Raw genomic sequence first — 21,804 nt, forward strand, 5'->3', positions numbered from 1 at the left:
CCTAGTTTCCCATTTCCAAAATGTAATATGTTTTAGTCAATAAATCAAATAATTAAGTTTTGAATAATTGAGTGGTCAATTAAGATACAATTTAAGATACAAGTAAATTTCATTGTCTTGTTGTTTTATTTGCTTGCTTGTTTGTTTCTTATTTGCAGAAAGGAGAAGAAAAACAAGGATGACACATTATTTTCTTATGAACAGAATTTAATTGGAAAAAAGCTAATAGTTATGCCAAATTTGGGGTTGGAGGAATGTGTTATATTTATTAACATACACAGTAAATTAGAGCAATGGAAGCAACATCATTGCTTTTTTAGAGTCTTGTGCATCACTGCTTTTAATAAATGACTCATTAAGTTTGTTTTCATACAACTCATAATTTCAAAGTTTCTGAATAAGTTCGAAAGTGTTAAATGTCTTTTTCCAATATCTAGAAAACCAGGAAAATTTATTTACACTTAAAGAACATCACAACTGTGTCATCATTTGGATTTTAGGCTCAACTATTATTATGCTAAATTGCTTCTAAAAAATTGTAATTGTTATTTTTGAGTGCATAGTGAGGAGCTGGGAGAAGTAAAGTAGAAAATAAAATACAGAACAGCAGCATAGATATCATAATGCCTAGGTATAATTAATATTTGACAAGTACTAGGCACAGGGCAGCAAGCGTATCAGTGGCAGAAAGCAAATCAGTGCTTAATGACTTATGTCAATATAGTTGACTTTTGGTTCTTACTACATCTGTGTGACTGTTTTCACAATCATCGAATACAATGACATTCTAATTATATTTGAAACCTTTGACATTGGCTTAAGAAAGATTTTCAGGAAAAGAGCTTTTATGACTATTTTGATATTAAGAGAACAGAATGGCTTTTGAAAATATGAGGTCTAGATAATGACATAAAATAATTTATCATCAACTCTAATAGTATTATGATTATATTATCATAATGAACATGTATTGATATGTACTATATCAAAGACTTCATATGCTTGCTATCAGTTAATTGTTGACAATCTTGTGATACAGATATTTTTCAACATTTTTTTCAATATTCTGATAAGAAAATTGAAGTCTACCAAGATTAAGTGACTAGTCCAAAGGCACACAGAGAGTATTTAAAGGCACATAGAGAGTTCAAGGCTTTGAGTGTGTATACAGTTATTATTTACATAGTATTTTAATTTATCTTGAAGATGCAGATATAACATATTACAAAAAATAAACAGCCCATGCAGCATCCCTTAGTCAGTGTAGAGGCAATAGAAGAATGTGTGTATGTGTTGTGTATATAATTAATGGGCTATTACTTAATTAACATTTTAATTTATAGCATATCACACTGTTGTGCTGCCTCATTTTTTAAGCCTTATTATTTTAAAAATCATCTTATGATATATTTGATCTTCTCTCTTCATGAGCTTGAGGAAATTTCTAAGTGCCTAACGATAACATGATATTTGTTATGGAACATAATTCAATTTTATATAATAATTAGCTTTCAGTTTCTTAGCAAATTAATCACTTATCATTTATTCTCAATATATTCAGATTTTACAAATAGATTAAAATTATTGCTAATATGTTTCATATTAATATATAACATGTAGTTTATCATACACAGGAATCCTTTCATGTAAAATTTAATAAATGTAATATTTTGAGTGTTCTGAATACACAAAAACAAGAGGTAAATTAGTAATTAAACAAGTAACACCCACAAAAAAGTGGACAACAGAAGCCCTGTAAACTGAACAGTTTTATTTTTAGTAATTGTGAGAATATCATGTGGCAGCCAGAATGTTAATGAATAAAACCATAAAATAAAGGAAAATGCAAAATTATTTCCCATTTACTACCTAAACATGTTGCAAAGTTAAAATAATAATAATTAATCCACAATTAATTGATGAAGTTCAATAAATAAACTGTTAATAACAAAGGTTCAAAAGAAGCAGTTTGCAGAATTTCAAATTTCCTACAAAGTTTAGACATTTTGGTGTTAGTTTCACCAGCTGAGTTGCTAAATTCTAGGTAATCTTAGACATTATATGCTTCATAGAAAGCACACCCACATATAAATATAATGTATAACAGATTTTATATATAAAAGATATAAAAATCAATAAAAATTTTGGTCAAATCTCGGTAGTTAAATACATGTGTTGCCAGCACTCACTAGTTAATAATATGCCATGATAATGTGCCCTATTAGAAAAACTATTACCACTATTTCATAAAGTGATATCTTCAAGACAGAAACAAATTGACATATACAATATAGAGAGTACAAACAAATATTCATATGCATCAAAAACAGCATTCCAGTTCTCACAATGGATATCTATCTTATAGAGTCACCAAATCAGATGTGTTGATGAAAATAAATGTTTGCATTTTCCAGTTTTCACAGAAAGCCTCGGGATATTTTCAGAGAATGTCATTTTATCTATTCTAAATGCATTTCTTTTGGCAGTTCCTTACTGAGTTCAGAATTCCTTATAGAGTATCTCTGAGGTTCTTGAACTTAGGCACATGAGAGTTCTATATTTCTTTATAGACACTAATTTTGTTTACAAAGATCTCTAGGAAGGAGAATAAAGTGTTTGAATTTATCTTGCCTCACTTGCTTTGTCACTTGCCAGTCACTTTGCAGATATGGATAACAAGCTAGATGTAAGAATGACTAAAAAAATGTACGTATTCATAAATTTGTGTCCCAGGCTTTATTTGTTTGATTAAAAATAGATGCAAAGAGTGAAGTCTTGTACGAATTGAAAATGAATGTGTATGGCATCATGCTGACCTCTCATTCTCTTTGCCATACAAAAACTTTTACTCTGTACCTAGATTTCCTTGTTGTTGTGTGAAGCGTTATTTTTCCTCTCACGGGTTATTTAACAAGTCCAATAAATTAGGGTATGGTAGTGTATTTAGTGACCAAAAAGGGAGCTGGAAGCCAAGGGTATTTTCAGACTTCTGAAACTCCCTCCATCACTCTATCAATGATCACCAAGAAGAGACTGAAGAAGGAGCAGTCTTTTCAATTCCTACTGTGAGCATAAAACTAGATGTTGATGGAGGAAATGATTGCATAAAAAACAAATTTCAAGTCAAAGCACTCATCTTAGGCTAAATACAGCTTGATTTATCCACAGATAATGACTATCTTAAGATAGGGATTCTGAGATTGTTGATTTGCTGTTGCTAAATATAATCTATATCAAGTATAATAATTGCTAATATTCTAAATGTTCTTGTAATATGGCAAAATCTTATTAACCTATATGAAATATAAAGATATTTAAAAACTATAGAACTGTTATCAGATTTTTGTAAAATTATCATGTCAGAAATGGTATTTAGTCAGATTTATCTCTTTTCACTATCTTCCATGTTTCTTATAAGTTTTTTTGTACACTATTTTTAAGAATTTCTCAATAATGATTACTTTTGGAGATCTCTGTATGCATAAGTTATCATTTCTAACTCATTATCTTTGAGATTTAAATATATATTTGCTATAGTTGCTTGTTTTTTTCCACATATAGTACATGAATATAACAGCTGCACCCTGGTACTTAATTTTATTCCATTCACTTATTGATGAACTACATTTGTGTTTAGGAAGATATTTTTAGAAATATGTTCACCAAAAATGGTCTCTCATCTATAATTTCTACCATAAGGCAACTAAAATCCCCTCTTGAGTAAGATACATGTGCAAATTTAGTATTTTAATGAGAAAGTTTAAATGAACACTTCACTTTGCTGAGGTTATTTTGAACGCGTATACATACAAGTACTCAATGTTTCAAAGGGAAACCACTGGTTGATTATAGTCCTGGGATGTAGGTAGTCAGTTTGGGCACAATATAACCTTCCCTAAAGATCCCTTGATTAAGATTTACTCCGGAACATGTTCTCTATATTTACCTTTGCATGAACTTTAGTCACCTCTGTATGACCTCTGTTCAGCCTGTGCACAATATCTGTCTGTCCCTGGAGCTGGGCTGGTAAATAACAGAGGAAGAGAATCCAATCCCCCAAGCCCTCTCTTGAGGGTTCAACTCTCTGGAGAGATGCCTCACTCCCAGGGGCAGGGATGCAATACTTGACCTAAACATTGTACAGGTGGTAGGATAACTAAAGTCTGTAGGCTTAAAAGTTAGGTTCATCACTCACTGGAAGAATCCACATGAAATAGAAGTGTGGAAAGATTTCTTTCTCTTCCATTTATGCTAATGTTTGAATACAGTTACCCCTATCTAACAATTATATGTTTGTAAGTAGTATATAAGATGAAGTTTAAGAATGCATATAAATGGGGGCGCCTGGGTGGCTCAGTTGGTTAAGCGGCTGCCTTCGGCTCAGGTCATGATCCCAGGGTCCTGGGATCGAGCCCTGCATCGGGCTCCCTGCTCGGCGGGAAGCCTGCTTCTCCCTCTCCCACTTCCCCTGCTTGTGTTCCTCTCTCGCTGTGTCTCTCTCTGTCAAGTAAATAAATAAAATCTTTAAAAAAAAAAAAAAAAGAATGCATATAAATGTATAAAAACAGAAAAAGCATATTTTAACAGAGAAACTTTTAATAATGATTTTTTGCAAGTCTGATTTATTGTCACAAACAAAAAAGAGAATTATATAGAAGTTGACAGATGTTTATACTTAAGTTTCAAAGACAAAGTATCCCTAGATTGAATGAAAATGATGGTTCCTAAATGCTGAGCGTCTGCTTGGATCAAAATAACACTGAATGGACTAATTAATAAAAGAAGAAAGACATAAACAGATAAAACTAGGAAAATGTGAAGTATAAAGGCAAATTTTCTGTATAAAATGTAGTGCTAAATTATAAAAATATGTTTTTAAAGTATATTCACACATAGACACAGAATTATATGTGTGTGTGTATATATACTTATATATATGAAATTATTTTCTTCTTCAAGAAGGGTTCATGTTCTGAATGTGAGATACTGATTCCCTCTAGACACTGAATCCTTGATGAGGAAAACACAGGAGACACTTATTATAAAAATTACCTTCCAGAAACAGATGAACTCCCCTTCCAATTAGCACTAGGTCAAAAACTATATTTTTGCATGTAGAGTTTCTTGTTTATTTGCATTCATTTTATATCTCTAATGAAAAGGAGAAATAGAGCCAAGTCAGACCAAATTTCTTATATGGTATCAACAAATCTTTTTTTTTTTTTTTTTTGGATTATACATGTTTAGAATTTATTTAAAAAACACAAAAGACTACAGAAAAATATATAAATAAATTAGAACATCAAAAAACCACACTGATAAGTTATACCAAAAAGCTGATTGAGGGAGAGGAAAAGGAAGAGCTAATGCTGCTAAAGATCCATGAGTCAGACTTCATTAAAAAAAAGAAAAAAAAAAAGTAGGGCAAAAATAACTAAAACTGGAATGAAAAGGACTATCAATTGAAATGAGAAATTAATAGAGTGATGAAAGAACACTTTGCACAACTTCATGTTACTGTGTTGGAAAATCTGCTTGGATTGTGATTTTCTAGAAGAAAACAAGTTAAATATAAGATGCAAAACAAAAAATAAGGCATCACCATAGAAAAAAGTGAGAAAATTTTCTAGATAGCCTCAGTTCTACTTCAAACCACCAAAAACAAAGGAGAGTTCAGATGATTTAATTGATATGTTCACTTAACCTTTCATATTAATGCTAAAGCTTTTCAACCCATTCTATAGAATAGAGTAAAAAAGAAAATCCTCAAAATTAATTTAATGCAACCAGAGCATCTGAAATCAAAATATGACAAATATAGAAAAGAAAATTACAGATCAACTTCATTTAATAGTATACTTGCAAAAAGTCCAAATCAAATTAAGATACTCATAATTTAGTAGTAAATCTAGAGCAAAACTTTTTTTTAATACCAAATAGGGTTTGTTCATTCAAGGAATAAAAGAAAATTTCAATAATAGAATAAGTTCACAATAATAAAAGTTTGAAGAATTATACAACTGTTTATGCAAAAAGCATTCATTACATCTACCACCTGGTTCTGAGTAAAATTTCTTAGAAATATATATAAAGTGGGAAACTTAATATGATACACAAAAACATCTCAAATTTAAAATTCACCTATTTCAATCATGATACACATTCATTGTTGTGAAGATTTGTTGATACCACTCAATCATCAATGGTATCAACAAATCTTCATAACAATGAATGTGTATAATATTTGTAACAATGAAAGTTAATATTTTCTATGAGATCAATGTACATTTCAGAGGGTTTCCCATCATAAGTTTTTAATCATGAAAAATTTCAAATATATATAAGAGGGAAAGACTAATATGGAACAACACTGTCATGTACTGTCACTTACCTGTAACAATTATCAATTTATGGCTAGTTTTATTTCATTTGTACTCTTTATCACCACTCCTTCAAAAAATTTTGAGCAAATCCCATATATACATTTCAGCATATAGCTGTAAAAAATATATCAATATGATACATAGGAATTACAATCTCAATGTATTATCAAATACACATTTGCTGTGAAAGTTTCATGATTAACTTAAACATTTTTATTTTTGTTTTTACGATTGAATCAGATACCCAAATAAGGTCTAAATATTCAAACTGGTTGATATGCCCATTGCATATCTTTTTATCTATAAGTTCTCTTCTATCTCTCTTTGTTATTTAGTAAAGAACAGGGTTGGTTTTGTCCTGCAGAGTCTCCCAGTTAACACAGTTCGACATCTACTATAGTCCCTGTAAACTGCAGTTATATCTAGAGGATTTATCAGGTTGAAGTTTGTTCTGTTTTGTTTTTTTTTTTGATAAGAATTCTTTTAAGTCCTGTTGCATTCTCCATCAGGCGGCACATAATATCTAGTTATCTGGTTATCAACAATTGATAGTCATTGCCTAGATAACCAACGCATTAGTGCTTTGAAAGTAGTCCTATAAAATTCAATCATTCTTCATCAATTATTAGCAGAATATTTTTCTAACCTAAAACTTCTATCATTAACTATTTGGTTACCCTCAGATATAGTTTGTGCAGAAAGTGCAGGATGTATGCTTGATTCTTTCCCTTTATTTACCTGTTTTTGTTTTTAAGTGTTGTTTCCCTAACATCCTAATGTGACTGTTCCCAGTATCTACTGTTGTGGCTTAAAAAAGAAAAAAAAGAAAAAAAAAAGAGAAAAGAAAGAAAGAAAGAAAGAAATAAGAAAGAAAGAAAGAAAGAAAGAAAGAAAGAAAGAAAGAAAGAAAGAAGAAAGAAAGAAAGAAAGAAAGAAAGAAAGAGAAAGAAAGAAAGAAAAAGAAAGAAAGAAAGAGAAAAAGAAAGAAAGAAAGAAAGAAAGAAAGAAAGAAAGAAAGAAAGAAAGAAAGAAAGAAAGAAAGAACAAAAAAGTCTTGGTGGCTTAAAACTGTGGCAATCATTTGTTTACCTCTCATATTTCCATGAATCAGTTAGGGAAGGGTCAGCTGAGGAATTCTGGTGTTTGAGATCTCTCATCTGGTGTTTGAGCTCTCTAATGTTGTGGTAGTCAGACAGTGTGGCTAAACCCGGTACAGCAGAAAACTAAATATTTGGGGGTTGGCCCGGCACCTCCCTCCGTGCATGAAGAATTAGGCCTGTCTATGTGATATTTCCATATGGACTAATTTGGATTTTCTAACAACATGTCAGCCTATAGACTGATGTTTGTGTCCCCCTGAAATTTAGATGTTGAAACCTAATCCCCAATGTGATGGTATTTAGAGTTGGAGCCTTTAGAAAATGATTAGGTGATGAGGGCAGAGCATTCATGAATAGAATTCAGTGCTCTTATAAAAGACACCTCAGAGAGGGGGCCGGAGCCAGGGAGAGCATGGCCACCCTGCGTCGGCTGGGGAGGTTCCCCGGCACTTGCTGGTCTGCGAGAAATCCAACTTCGGCCACGACAAGTCGCGCCACCGGCATCTTGTGGAGACGCACTATCACAACTACAGGGTTTCATTTCTGATTCCTGAATGTGGGATTCTGTCAAAAGAACTGAAAAACCTAGTCATGGAAACTGGACCCTATTACTTTGTGAAGAACTTACCTCTTCATGAGTTAATTACACAGGAATTCATCAACACCTTTGTGAGGAAAGGTTCGTGCTGTGCACTAACATACAATACAAATATCGATGAAGATTATACTGTGGCCCTGCTGCCAGATGGGAAATTCATTTTATCACTGGATAAGGATACTTATGAAGAAACTGGTCTTCAAGGTCGTCCATCTCAGTATTCCGGCAGAAAAATCATGAAATTTATTGTTTCCATTGATTTGATGGATTTATCCTTTCACCTGAATTCTAAGAAGTATGAAAGAATATCTTGGTCTTTCAAAGAAAAGAAGCCGTTGAAATTTGATTTTATTTTGGCTTGGCATCATACAGGTGCAGAAGAATCCACAGTGATGTCATACTTTTCCAATTACCGAATTCAGGAGCATCAGCCAAAAACAGCCCTGAGCACAGTGACCGAGCTGCAGCGCCCGGTGCTGCGGAGCAGCGCCCGCTGGGGGGCGCCAGAGGCGGCCTGCCGCGCTCCCGAGCTTCTGGACTGGCTGGGCGCTGTCTTCAGCCACGCGGAACTAAATAATGAGCCTAATAACTTCATATCAACCTATTGCCGTCCTCAGCCAAGCACAGTGATGGCCAAAGCCTATTTGTGTGCAATCACTGGTTTCATACTTCCAGAGAAGATCTGTCTCCCCTCGGAACGGCTGTGTCGCTACTTTGATGAGCCCAAGTTAGCTCCTTGGGTTACGTTGTCAGTACAAGGCTTTGCAGACAGTCCTGTTTCGTGGAGAGAAAATGAACATGGTTTTCGAAAAGGAGGAAAACATTTATACGACTTCGTGATTTTTTAATAATCAGGACTATTGGCTTCAGATGGCTGTCGGGGCGAATGATGACTGTCCACCGTAAAAAATACAAAACTTAAAATCAAAAAAAAAAAAAGAGATACCTCAGAGAGTTCACCCATTTCTTCCACCAGGTGCAGACCCAGCAAAAAGTCAATTATCTATGAACCAGGAAGCAGGTCTGTCACTCACAGACACTAAATCCGTTGATACCTTGATCTTAGACTTCCTAGCCTCCAGATTGATAAGAAGTAAATTTCTGTTGTTGATAAGCCATCCAGACTATGATAACAGTCAAAATGTTTACATGGTGACTTACCACTTCTAGAGAAAGTGTTCAAAGAGAAAAAGAGGGGGAGTGCATTGTATTTTGAGGACAACTTGGAAGTTCTATAGCTTCAGGTTGGCTCTCTTCAGTGGGTAGAGATGGTCAGAAAGGTTCATCTAGTTCCAGTGGGAGGACATATAGACCCCACTTCCTAAAGAAAGTTAAGTTGTAAGAAAAGCACGTGGAATGAGAGATATTATTGAAATACCTTTAAAATAATATCTACTCTAAAAACAACATTTAAAGATATACTGTTAGAAACTCATGTATGTAAATACATTTGATGTGCTCTAATCTGTTGCAGTTATAATTCATATTGATGTTCATATTGTTCCATTTTGGCTTATGTAAAAGATTATTCAAGTTGGCTGTAGGTTCTCTATAACATGTCCTAGTTTTCCCTGATAGCTTTTTGTTTTCCCTGCTTTCTGTAATGACAAGGTGTTTTAGGCCTATCTTGTGTAGTTTGTGTCCAATCACTGCTCATTGCTACTCGGTCATTTCTCGACACTTTTTTTTTCATGGCCACAACTAGAAAATATTTTTCCTCCTTTTTTTTTTTTTAAGAGAAAATAAATTAGGAGTTCATACTTCTGCACTCAGTACGAATTAAAGATGACAGATATTTTACCTAACTCATCAATCTTATATCTCTGCAGTCTTTCTCCCAATCATAAATCCTGGTTCTTAATGAGATGAGTATAATTACTTATTTGCTTTCCCATAATGCATACTCAATCTCTTTATTCTCAGAATGAAAATATAGTTACTAACATCAACTGTGATTACTGAAAACAGATAAAATATTTTACATTTTTTGTCCTACAAATAAATTCTACTTGGAATATCTAATCAAATTATTATATTTTAAGTTATGTGGGACACATTTCTGTTTATTTTGCTTTCAGTTTTAATTTTAATTTTATTTTTATACCTGTAAAACATTTTTATAACTCCAAAGTATATAAAAATATATTATGCATATTGTTAGCTTCTATCTCTGTCTTTACCATCTCTCTTCCACTTATAGATAATTTTTTTAAAATGTTATAGTTTATCCTGACATCTTTATCATTTAAGTAAACACACATACACACTTATTCACAACCCCTTATAGACATATTTGACAATATATTATGGAGAGCTAATAAATGATAGTTGTAGGAAAATTCATCCTTTCTAATTTCAACTGCATAGAACTCCATTGTATAGATGTTACTGAGTTTATTCATTGAGTTTTCAGTTAATGGTCATTGTGTTATTTATAGCCTTTTGTTACGAAAAATAGCGCTACAATAAATAATAGTTTCTCATATTATATTGAGAATGCATAAGGTTTTTATCTTACATTTTCTCTAAAACTAATCTTACTTTGATAATCCTCATAGACATAACTAAAACTCTAAATATTTGGGCTAAAAAAAAACACATTGTGAATTTTACAGTAAACTTAATATTTTAGATTCTACCTGAATATCTATTTTTGTGCAAAAGCATAAGCAAAAGAAAAATTTGTACAGGTGAAAAGGACACCAAAATGTGTAATCAAGTTCCTGTTCCAAGGTGGGTATATCTGAGGAAGGGAAACTTCTAGACAGAGGTTGCACTAGGCCTTTTGTTGTGTGATGTATCACATTACAACTTCATTTGTACTTTGATAGCTATCTACACCACAGGGTTTCAGAGGTTCCTGTGTTTGTCAGATGCCTGGATTCTTTTGAATTGTCCTAGTCTTTCCTAAAAGTTACATGCTAAACCAAAACCAGGACAATAGCCTGTTAGAATAGATTTACTAGCACCAAGAGTCCCCTAATGATATCTAATCTATTGAGGCACAGTAAAAAAAATCACTTGTCATACCAAGCACCAAGTCAAATTTGAAGCAAAAACTAAACTCATACTGAGACCAAAAGAGTCAGCTGTTGGAACTATCTAACAAAGATTTTAAAGCAACCACTATAGTATTGCTTCAATAATCATTGTGAATTTCCTTGAAGCAGATGAAAAAAATACAAAGTCTCAGTAAGGAGATAAAAGTCATAAAGAACCAAATAGAAATTATGGAACTGAAAAATATAACAGAAAAAAAAAAGAAAACAAACAAACAAAAAAACTTCCTGTATGACCACCCTAATAGAGTGGAGATTATGAAAGATAAAATCACTGAACTTGAGAACAGATCAATAAAATTCACTCAGATAGAACAATACAGAGAAAATAGACTTTAAAAATGATGAGCAGGCTTGGGATCTTTGTAACAATAATAAAAGATTTAAAACGCATACCCTCGGAGTTCCAACATAGAGGAGAAGGAATGTGTGGCTAAAAAAATATTAAAAGAAATAGTGGCTGAAAACTTTGCAAATATGACAGAAGAAATATACCTACAGACTCAAAAAGCTGACAAAACTCTAAATATGATACAACCAAAGAAACCCAAGCCAGCTCATCATAGTTAAACTTCTAAAAACTAAAGACAAAGAAAAAAATCTTATAAGCAACCACAGAACACATTACCTGCAGGGGAATACTGATTTGAATGGCAATGGATTTCTCATTTGAAGTAGTAGAGGCCAGAAGGAAGGGGCACCACAATTTTCAAGTGTTGAAGGAAAAGATCTATCAAACATGAATTCTGTATCTAGCAAAAATATCCTTCAAGAATTAAAGGGAAATCAAGGCATATTCAGACAAAGGGAAACTAAAGCCTGCTCTTTAGGAAAAAAAAAAAAAAAAATGTCTAAAGCACACTTTCAAAAGAGAAAGAAAACAAAAACAGAAGAAACTTGGAACTTTAGAAGGAAAGAACAGAATGTTTTCAAATAGGAATACGTATATTAGATGATCCTTATTTCTCATGTGCTTCTTAAATCATGTTTGATGATTCAGATAAGAATGATATCATATGATATGATGTTCAATGTATATAGAGGAAATTCTCAAGATAATTATATTTAAAAGGAGGGGGAGAAACCTAAATGAAAATAAAGTTTTAATACTTCACTCAAAGTAGTTAGCAATATTAGAAGTTTATATTAAGTTACATATATAAATTACAATACCTAGTGTAATGGACTGGATGTATCTAGTCAAAACTGGAAAGCTACCCCTCAGTGTGATGGTATTAGAAGTTGAGGCCTTTGGGAAGTTATTAGGATTAGATGAGGCCATATAGACAGAGTATGTGGATGAATGAAATCAGTACTCTTATAAAAGTTATGAGAATGCTTGTCTTCTCTGCTCTACTCTCTACCCTGAGAGAATACAATGAAAATTTAACATTCTACATCTCAGAAGATCCTCACCAGAACTGACCATGATAGCACCCTGATCTGAGACTTCTAGCCTCCAGAACTGTGAGAACTAAATTTCTGTTGTTCATAAACTACCACGTCTATAGTATTTTGTTATAGTAGGCTGAACTAAGATACACTAAAAGACAAGACTGATAGAGTGGATTGAAAAAATGACCCATCTATAAGCTATCTATAAAAAACATAGTTCATATTTGATGACATAGGTAGGTATAAATTAAAAGAGCCAAAAAAATAGTGCTAACTTCAATTTTAAACAAGAGTAGTAGCTATATAAGTATCAGATAAAGTACACATCAGACCAAATAAAATTATGAGAGATAAAGGACCTTAATAATAAATCTATCAAGAAGATATAATGATCCTAAATGTGTATGCATTAAACAACAGAATTCATGAAAATAAAATATATGAAATATAAACTGATAGAAATTAAAATAGAATAGTCATATCTATGATCACAACAAGAGAATTTAATATCCTGTTCTCAGCATTTGATAGAATAACTTGACAGAAAATTAGCACATAAATGGAAGAAATGAACAACACCATCCAACAACAGAATTTAATTGACAATTACGGAACACTCCATGCAACAGCAGTAGAAAACACATTCTTTTCAAACATCTATGCAACATTTACCAAAATAGACTATATTCTGGGTTATAAAAAAACCTCTACAAATTTGAAAGAATTAAAATCATATAGGGTAAATTTTCTGACAATACTAAGTATGATAGTATGCTAGAGATCAATAACAGTAAGAAAACCCTCAAATAATTGGATATTAAATAACAGACTTCTAAACAACCCATGGGTCAAAGAGGAAGTCTCAAAGACAGTTTTTAAAATATGTAGATACAAATACATATCTATATGCAACATACCAAAATCTGTGGAATGTAGCTAAAACAATGCTGAGAAGGAAATTTATAGCACTAACTGATCACATTAGAAAAGAAGGAAGATCTTAAATCAGTATCTAAATTTTTACCTTAGGATAATAATAAAAGGAGAACAAAGCAAACCCAAATCAAGCAGAAGGAAGAAAATGATAAAGAACAGAAATTAATGAAAACAGGAAAACAAGGGAATAAAACCAAGAGTCGTTTCTTTGAAAACATCAGTAAGATTAATACACCTCCAGCAAGACTAACAGAGTAAAGATGGAAGACACAAATCTCCAAGTTGCTGTTGAACCCAACATACTAGCCATAAACTGAGTATGATATGACCTACCAAACATTAAGTTTGGGCATTAACAGCAAACCTTCATCAACACAGCAAAGTGTTGTATACAAATTGGGCTCTAGCAGTTCCTAAAAAGCACAAGGATATTATATGAGCATGTGGCTCATATTCCCACAGCTGCTACTTGTTACATTGCTTCCTTTTTCTCCACCCACACCTATTACCCTAAAGGAAATTCCCTATGTCCAGTTGACAAAGGATGTGTGATATGGGGCCTCATTTGCAAATGGTTCTATACAAATGCAGGATCCATTCAAAGTTGGACAGAAAAACACAATAGTTCAACTCAGAATTATCCTTAAAGGACAGTGGACAAAAATTGTGCCGTGAAGTGGGGAGCCCACTTTACTTGAGTGTACAGATGGTCAGAATTATAGCTCTATACTAATTCATAGATGATAGCTAATGGTTTAACTGGATAATCTGAGACTTGGAAGAAAAGTGATTCAGAAGTTGATGAGAAAGGGATCTAGGGAGAATGTATGTATATGGACATTTGTCACTAGGCAAAGAATAGGAAAATATTTGTGTTCTGTGTAAATGGTCATACAAGTACAATCTTCATTTGCAGATGGACAAAATAACCTGTTCTGTGGCCCTGAGTCAGGGTTTTCCCTAGTCACCTCTGTCCTTGCTTGATGAGTTTATGACAAAATGGCCTGCATCTGAAAGAAGGGTTATGCATGAGATAAATTCCATGCATTTCACTTCCTTGAGTATCCCTGTAACCCTCATGTAGCTGCCCTATTAGAATGGTGGAAAAGCTTTGGAAGACTCAGTTATAATGACATCTAGGTGACAACATATTGAAAGGCTGGTAGCATCAGTCAGGACATATACTCAATATTAGAGACTAATATATTTTACTATTTTATTTATAGAAAAGATTCACAAGTCTGAAAATTAAAAAATGGAATGAGTGTCTCCTCTCATTATTACTTCTAACTATCCACTAACAAAACGTTTGCATTTCATCCCTTTAAATTTGGGCTTTATTGTTTCATAGGCCTTATTCCCAAAAGAGAAATGCTCTTAGCAGGGTACAACATGATTCCATTAAATTAAAAGTTGAAACTGCATATGGCTATTTTTTAAGAATTCTTGTACCATCTAATCAATAGGAGAGAAGGTGGTTAATCTTTTGCCTAGCATGATTGATTGTATTATGTAAAAATTGGATTACATTTACACAAATGTGAAACCACAAGTAGTTTGTCTGTAACACAAGAGACCTCTGAGTTGTATCTCAGAATTACTACATTCTATGATAAACGTCGCAAAAGAGTAATTTACTTTTTTCAGAGCTCCTCCTCTGTCTGCAGTTTCTTAAAAATAATCAGCCTAAATAATCCTTACGCCAAAGAGGCATATTTTGGGGTGACAAATTTTGTTCCCCTTTACACTTTTTGGAGACTAAAGAACTTAATTTCCCCATAGAGACTTAAAAAACTAGGAGCGAATCCAAAAATGTATTCATTTTAACTATGTACACTGATCTATTTACTGGGTACAAACTCTGTTTTTTTGTAGCTAAAACAATAGCATTGTATATAAAAATACTTCTTAACTATTTTAATGTTATAATGTTGAATGTTATATTTATCTAAAACTTAAAGGTGAGAGATTTTTTTCTATGAAAAATTACTATACTATTATTTGTACACAGTGAGAAGCAATAACAATCCTTGAAATATTTCCTTCCAACTAATGGTTAAAACAATGTTATTGGTATAGGGGTTTTATTTTTTTTGTCTTTGTCGTCTTTAATTTCATTTAATAAAACAGATTGTAGAATTCACAGGTTTCTTAGATGTTATATTTAACTTACTAGTAATAGCTTGAATATAAAAAAGTATTCATCATGCACAATAAAGCAAAAAAGAATATCAAAAGGATTATTTTACATCTTTTAGAATGTTGAAGACTAGAAAGCTGAATAATGCCTCCTGTTAGCTGGCATATGGGGCTGTAGTAATACTTATGCATTCGTTGTAGGCGTATATACTTATCCAAGCATTGAATGGAGTAATCTAACATTATTTCATCAAGTTAAATATATCCATTTGCTATTATACTGCAATTCCACTTTGGAGTACATATCTCAAAGAAAGTCTCACAGGAATTTTTCCAAGGATGTACAGGAAGATACTTCCTTATTGTAGCATTATTTTTAATAGTGGTATGTTGCAGGCAAATTAAGCATTCATTGCTTAAAGAGTGGATAGGTTAAATATAATAAATTCCCACCAAAGAGTACCATTCCTCAGTTAACTAATGTCTCTTAAAGGTATGGTGGTGAATGGAGTAAGTGAGAAAAGTATTAAGATGTATGAAAACAGCATTTATGTAAATTAAAAATATCTATGCAACAATTTAAAATTCATTACAAAAATGAAAAAATCAAGTAGGCACACATTAGAAAGTTCAATTATAGAGAGAAAGGGGTGGGAGTAAGTGGAGATAAGTATGTATAAGAAGAAAGAGACCTTGAAGAGACCAATAATTTTAATCTTCCATTACCAAAGAAGTACCATTAAATCAAGCCCCTGTAGTTATAGTCTTATCATCAAAGAAAATATTAAAAATATATATTTAACAACTGATATAGCACAGCTACCAACAAATTAGAAGGTTATCCACATGGGCACCAAATAATCACAAAGAACGTTGGCTATCAAAAACCATTATAGTCATGGTAATGTGCATTAGCTAAACATCAACCATGCCTATAAATATAAAGTAAATTGAGATTCTAAATCAACTACTCCCACAAAGAGAGTATCAGGGCCAGTTTGATTAAGAGGTGTGCTCTACTAACATTCAAGTAAAAGAAAATTTCCATCATACAGAAACTTTACAGAAAATAAGAAAAAATAATATTTATATAGGAGAATAAATTATTGACCAATTTTCTCATTGGGATGAATATAAAATATCTTAAACAAAATATTAGCAAATCAAATACAGTGGTGTATAAAAAAGTAAACATATCAGAACCAAGTTGGGTTTTCCCATTTTTAAGTTAGAATTGAAATGTAAAATTAATGTCATTATTTCATTAGCAAATTAGAAAAAAAATGGAATAATAGGTTAAAAGAGAGTCCAAAACATTTAATATCTACGTTAAAAAAACTAACAAAGAAACAAAGAGAACTTGCTTAACCTTAAAATAGATTATATAAAAATGATCAATGGCAAATTCAATATATTTAATTGTAAATGTTGAGAGAATTTCCTTTGTGGCTGAGAAAAGACAAGGAGGCCTTCAATTGGAGGTTTCTGAGTTATAGGGTATGTCACCTTAGCATATGCTACCAAATGTTTTTTCAAAGTGGATGCACCAAATCATACTTGCATCAGCTGAATATGAAAGTTTTCATTTCCCTAGATCTTCACCAACATGCAGTATTAACAGTCTTTTTATTTCATCCAGTCTGGTGGTTGTGTGGTGTTATCTCATTTTTCCAAATTTCCATTTCCTTAGTGAATAAGGAGGTAAGATCAATTTTTGCTTCTTAACTAGTTCCTAGCATACACAGAAAGCAGTTTCAAGGGCAAACTAGTGCCATGGTAAAAAATGAAAACACTTGGAGTTTAATAATGTTTATGGTTATTTTAGTCTTTAGTCTTTTCTATAGTCAAAATAATATACAAAAGATACTTGGATTCATTCTGTTTTTATTCATTTGAAACATTTATTTATCCCTAATAGTCTATGCTAAAGATTTTCCTCTTCATCTTTTTTTGAATTTTAATTTTTTTATTTTTGGTAAAATATTAACATGGTTGCAAAAATCAAAGCCACACTTAAAAAAAAAAAAAAGATTCAGTAATTTCCTGATCCCTTTAAACTTGTTCCCATCCAAGTAATCTCTTTCTGATCTATGCTTACTATGTTTTCTCTTGCAAAATAAGTAAATTCATGTACATTTTTATAATTTTCCTTCATTCTTACACAAAAGTTACAAAACTAGAGGAATTCTTTTGGAATTACCTTTTTGAAATCACTCCATGTAAGTTCACAAAGATCATTCTTCTTGTTTTTATGTTTGCATAGTACATCATTGAGGAAATATACCATACTTTCTTCAAGGAATATTCTATGTCTGAGCATTTAGAGATTTTACTTTTCAATATTTTGCAATTGTAAATAATGCCCCACTGAATAAATTTGGGCATATGTATTTTCGTAGAGGCTAGATTCCTAGAAGCAGTTTACTAGGTAAAGAGATAAAAACACGATTCTGTTATATACTGTCAAATTCTTCTCCGTATGGTTATTTCAATTTGCATTCTCATCTGCATTGTTTTGAGTATCTGTTTTTTCACAGCCTTACCAGCAAAATGTTTTCAAAAAGTTGTAATTTTGTCAATTTGATAGGAGAGAAATGTTATCTCACTGCAGTTTTGTTTTACATTTCTTATTATGACTGGAGCTGAACATTTTATTTTTATTTAAGAACAAGTTTATTATATTTTTAATCATTTTCATGTAATTAGCAATTTTTAAATTAGGTTATTAAAATTTTTTCCTCACTTTTTATGACTTCTTTATAAATCTGTCATGGTTTATGTTACAAATATTTTCTCTGTGGTTTATGTTACAAATATTTTCTCCAACTTATTCGACTTTTGATTATGTTTATGGTATTTTGTTTTCTGTGCAATCTTAATTGTATATTTATATTTATGAGTCTTTTCATTTATGGTATTAGGCTTTTAAGTCACAAGTAGTTTTGTTTTGTTTTGTTTTAATACCCTGTTTGTAGAGGAATTCATCCTGTTTTCTTCTAGAACTTCTATGGTTACTTTCAAGTCTCTGATCCATGTGGGGCTTCCTGTGTATGATGTGATGTATGTATCATTTTTTTTTCAAATGCCCTTCCAGTTTTCCCATCACTATTTATTTAAAAAGTACATATTAACTTCAATGATTGAGATTCCTTTTTAAATTTTCTATTGAACTTCTATTCTCTTTTACTGATTAGTGTGCCAGTACCAATTTATTTTAATTAGAGAAGCTTTATATAATATTTTAATATCTAGCAGTGTTAATATTGTTTCATTCTCTTCTTCAAAATTCTTGCTGTTCTTGAGAATTTGTTTTTCCAAGCTTATTTTAATATCTCTATAAAACTTGGTATTTTTACTGAGATTATGTTGAATGCATAAATCTAGCGTTTAGGGATAATAAATATCTTTATGATGTTGTTTCATTCTACCCAGGAATAAAGGAAGTCTTAATTTGTTCTAGTCTATTTTGTATCTTTCAGGAGTTTTATAGTCATCCTTATGCAGATTTTTCACATTTCTTGCTAAATTTACTTATTTTATTTTATTTTATTTTATTATGTCATATTAATTACCATACATTACAACATTAGTTTTTGATGTAGTGTTCCATGATTCATTGTTTGTGCATAATACCCAATGCTCCATGCAGAACGTGCCCTCTTTAATACCCATCACCAGGCTGACCCATCCCCCCACCCTCCTCCCCTCTAGAACCCTCAGTTTGTTTCTCAGAGTCCATAGTCTCTCATTGTTCCTCTCCCCCTCCTAGCATTCCTTTGCGCTACTGCATATTTATCTATATTATATTCTCTACCTCATTATTTATGTGAAGGCTATTGATTTTTATATGTTTATGTTATATTCTGCTACCTTACTAAAATACTTTATTTTTAGAATTATGCTAAGCCATCCATTCCCTGGGACCCTCTAGGTTATACCATCACAGCGTCCGTATAGCTGGGAGTGTTGTTGACAGGCGATAGCTCCCGGTTGAGTCCTATTCCAGGAATTTCTTTCCGCCAAAGAGAGAAGCCTGGTTCAAAGTCACATACTCTCTTTGGTGATAACCCATATCCAGAGACTGCTGCATGTTAGTGTATGAAGTCACAGGCACCTTGCCTGAAGACAGGGCATCTCTGGAGCTCCATCCCAGCTCAAGGACTCAGCTCAGCTGAGGACCACGTTGCTTCACTTCCCTCTAACCAATCCCATTTCTTGTGCTCCCTGATGAGTGTTGATCCCAAAAGTACCCCCCACAAAGACCATCCTAAATGGAAATCTCCTTATCCATGTCTAATTCCGGGAGAACACAACTGAAGGCAACATTCAAAGACAGGTATTTGGGGATTTTTTTTTCCTATTGTTATGGCTCTAATTGATTTCTCCTGCCTTATTATCTAAAATCTGCAGTACAATGTTGAAAAGTAGTGGAGATAGTGGGCACCTTTGCTTTTTTCCCTGATTTTGGTGGACATGCCTTTAAAATTCCCTATAAATGAGATGATTTTTTTTTTTTTTTGACTAGGCTATATATTCAGAAAAAGAAAGTATCCGTTCATTCTCATTTTACTGAGTATTTTTTTTAATCATCAAAGGATGTGGAATTTTGCTAAAGGTTATTTGCATATCTATGGAAATAATCATATGGTTTTTGTTCTTAGATCTAGTAATGTGGTGAGTGAAGTTACTAGATATCCTAACATTCAACCAGCCTGCATTCTGGGAGTAAAGCCATTTTGAAAATGGTGTATCCTTTTAAAATGTTTGTTGGCTATTTTTGCTTATATTGTATAGCATTTTGTATAGATTTTCATAAATGACATTGCTCTGTGATTTTGTTTTTGTGCTATCTTCATTAAGTTTTAGTACCACTTTTTTTCTAATTTTAAATTCCTAGTATTTTCTATCTTTCTATGCTGAGGATGTAGAATGCATGTTGTTTCTTTTGTTCTTTGGTTGATCTCTATAGTTTTTGGATACCATGCGGAGAGATTTGGTTTTGGGCCATTAGTTCAACTATCTGAAAGTCCAAATGTTTTATTTCATGATTTATGATGGTGATATTGATCTTTAACTTGGCTAAAATTCATGAAAGTGTGTACTTATGATACGTGCACTTTATTTGCTGTATGTGTGTTGTAGTTAAATTTAAATTATTTACCATAAAACAAAAAGAAACAAATAATGGGTTTTATTGTGGGAGTTAGGTCAAGATCAAATCAGAGAGATCAGTTAAGTACCTGTTGTAAAGTAAGTCGATCATGACAAAAGCTATGATAGTAATACTAGACAACATACATTACAGGCTTAAGGAGAATTTATAGGCAGGAGATGGGCAGGTCCTTCAGTGCCACTGCATTTTGAGGCCACACACAGGGATTCAGGAGGGTTGGATATCCAACCACAGGAGAGGGACTCTAACCTTTCAGTTGTGAGGTTTTTAGACTGCATGATTAGGAAACACTACCCTCCTCTGGCATCATGAGTGCTAGGATCCAAAAACAGTGTGATATGGAACATCTTAGCCTGCAGTCTGATTCTTTCACTTCAGCATTCGTGGCTTAGGGATATCCATATACTACTGCTATTATCAAGAGATGATGTCCAAGATTTATAAATGTAGCTTTCTGATGTGGTATACCTTTGATCTTGGGTCTTGTTCTACCACATCTGTAGAGATCTCTGAAGCTCTTTGAAAGGCTAACTCTCTCTCTGAAAGGCTATTTTACAAGGAATCAATCTTGAACAAGTTAACTCTTATTTCTAAGCAGTATGCAACATGGTGGATCAGAAGGCATGTTCTTGCAGTAGAGGTAACAATTTCATTTTTAGCCCCAAAAGACCTGAGTGAGTCAAGTGATAGGACAGTGGAGAATAACATGGGAAAGATATTTTGTATATATGACTAACTCTGACAATCAGCCCAGAAAGTAAGGAGTAAGCGTGAATCTTCAGGACAAGACATGATTCTGTGTAATGCAATGGCAGTGGAAATAAAGGAAGAGATAAACGGTTTTGGCAAATATGCCAAGGTCTCACTATTTTCAAAAGTTAAAAAAAAATTAAGTAAATTAAAAAAAGGTAATGACCAAAACCCCACATATAGATGGAAGAAAATGACTTTAATATTCTTCATAGCCCACACAGTGTATTTTTACACTTTAATTTATATTGTTTTCAATTGTTCTTTTCAC

The 21,804-nt window shown here is 32.5% G+C and overlaps 1 pseudogene; it reads left to right on the forward strand.

Annotated features, from left to right (window-relative positions):
• Positions 1-7,895: 7,895 nt before the first annotated feature.
• On the forward strand, positions 7,896-8,987 carry LOC116634264 (annotated as a pseudogene).
• Positions 8,988-21,804: the final 12,817 nt, after the last annotated feature.

The sequence above is a fragment of the Phoca vitulina genome, unplaced genomic scaffold (assembly GCF_004348235.1).
Source record: "Phoca vitulina isolate PV1807 unplaced genomic scaffold, GSC_HSeal_1.0 scaffold9, whole genome shotgun sequence".
In the NCBI taxonomy this organism is placed as follows: domain Eukaryota; kingdom Metazoa; phylum Chordata; class Mammalia; order Carnivora; family Phocidae; genus Phoca; species Phoca vitulina.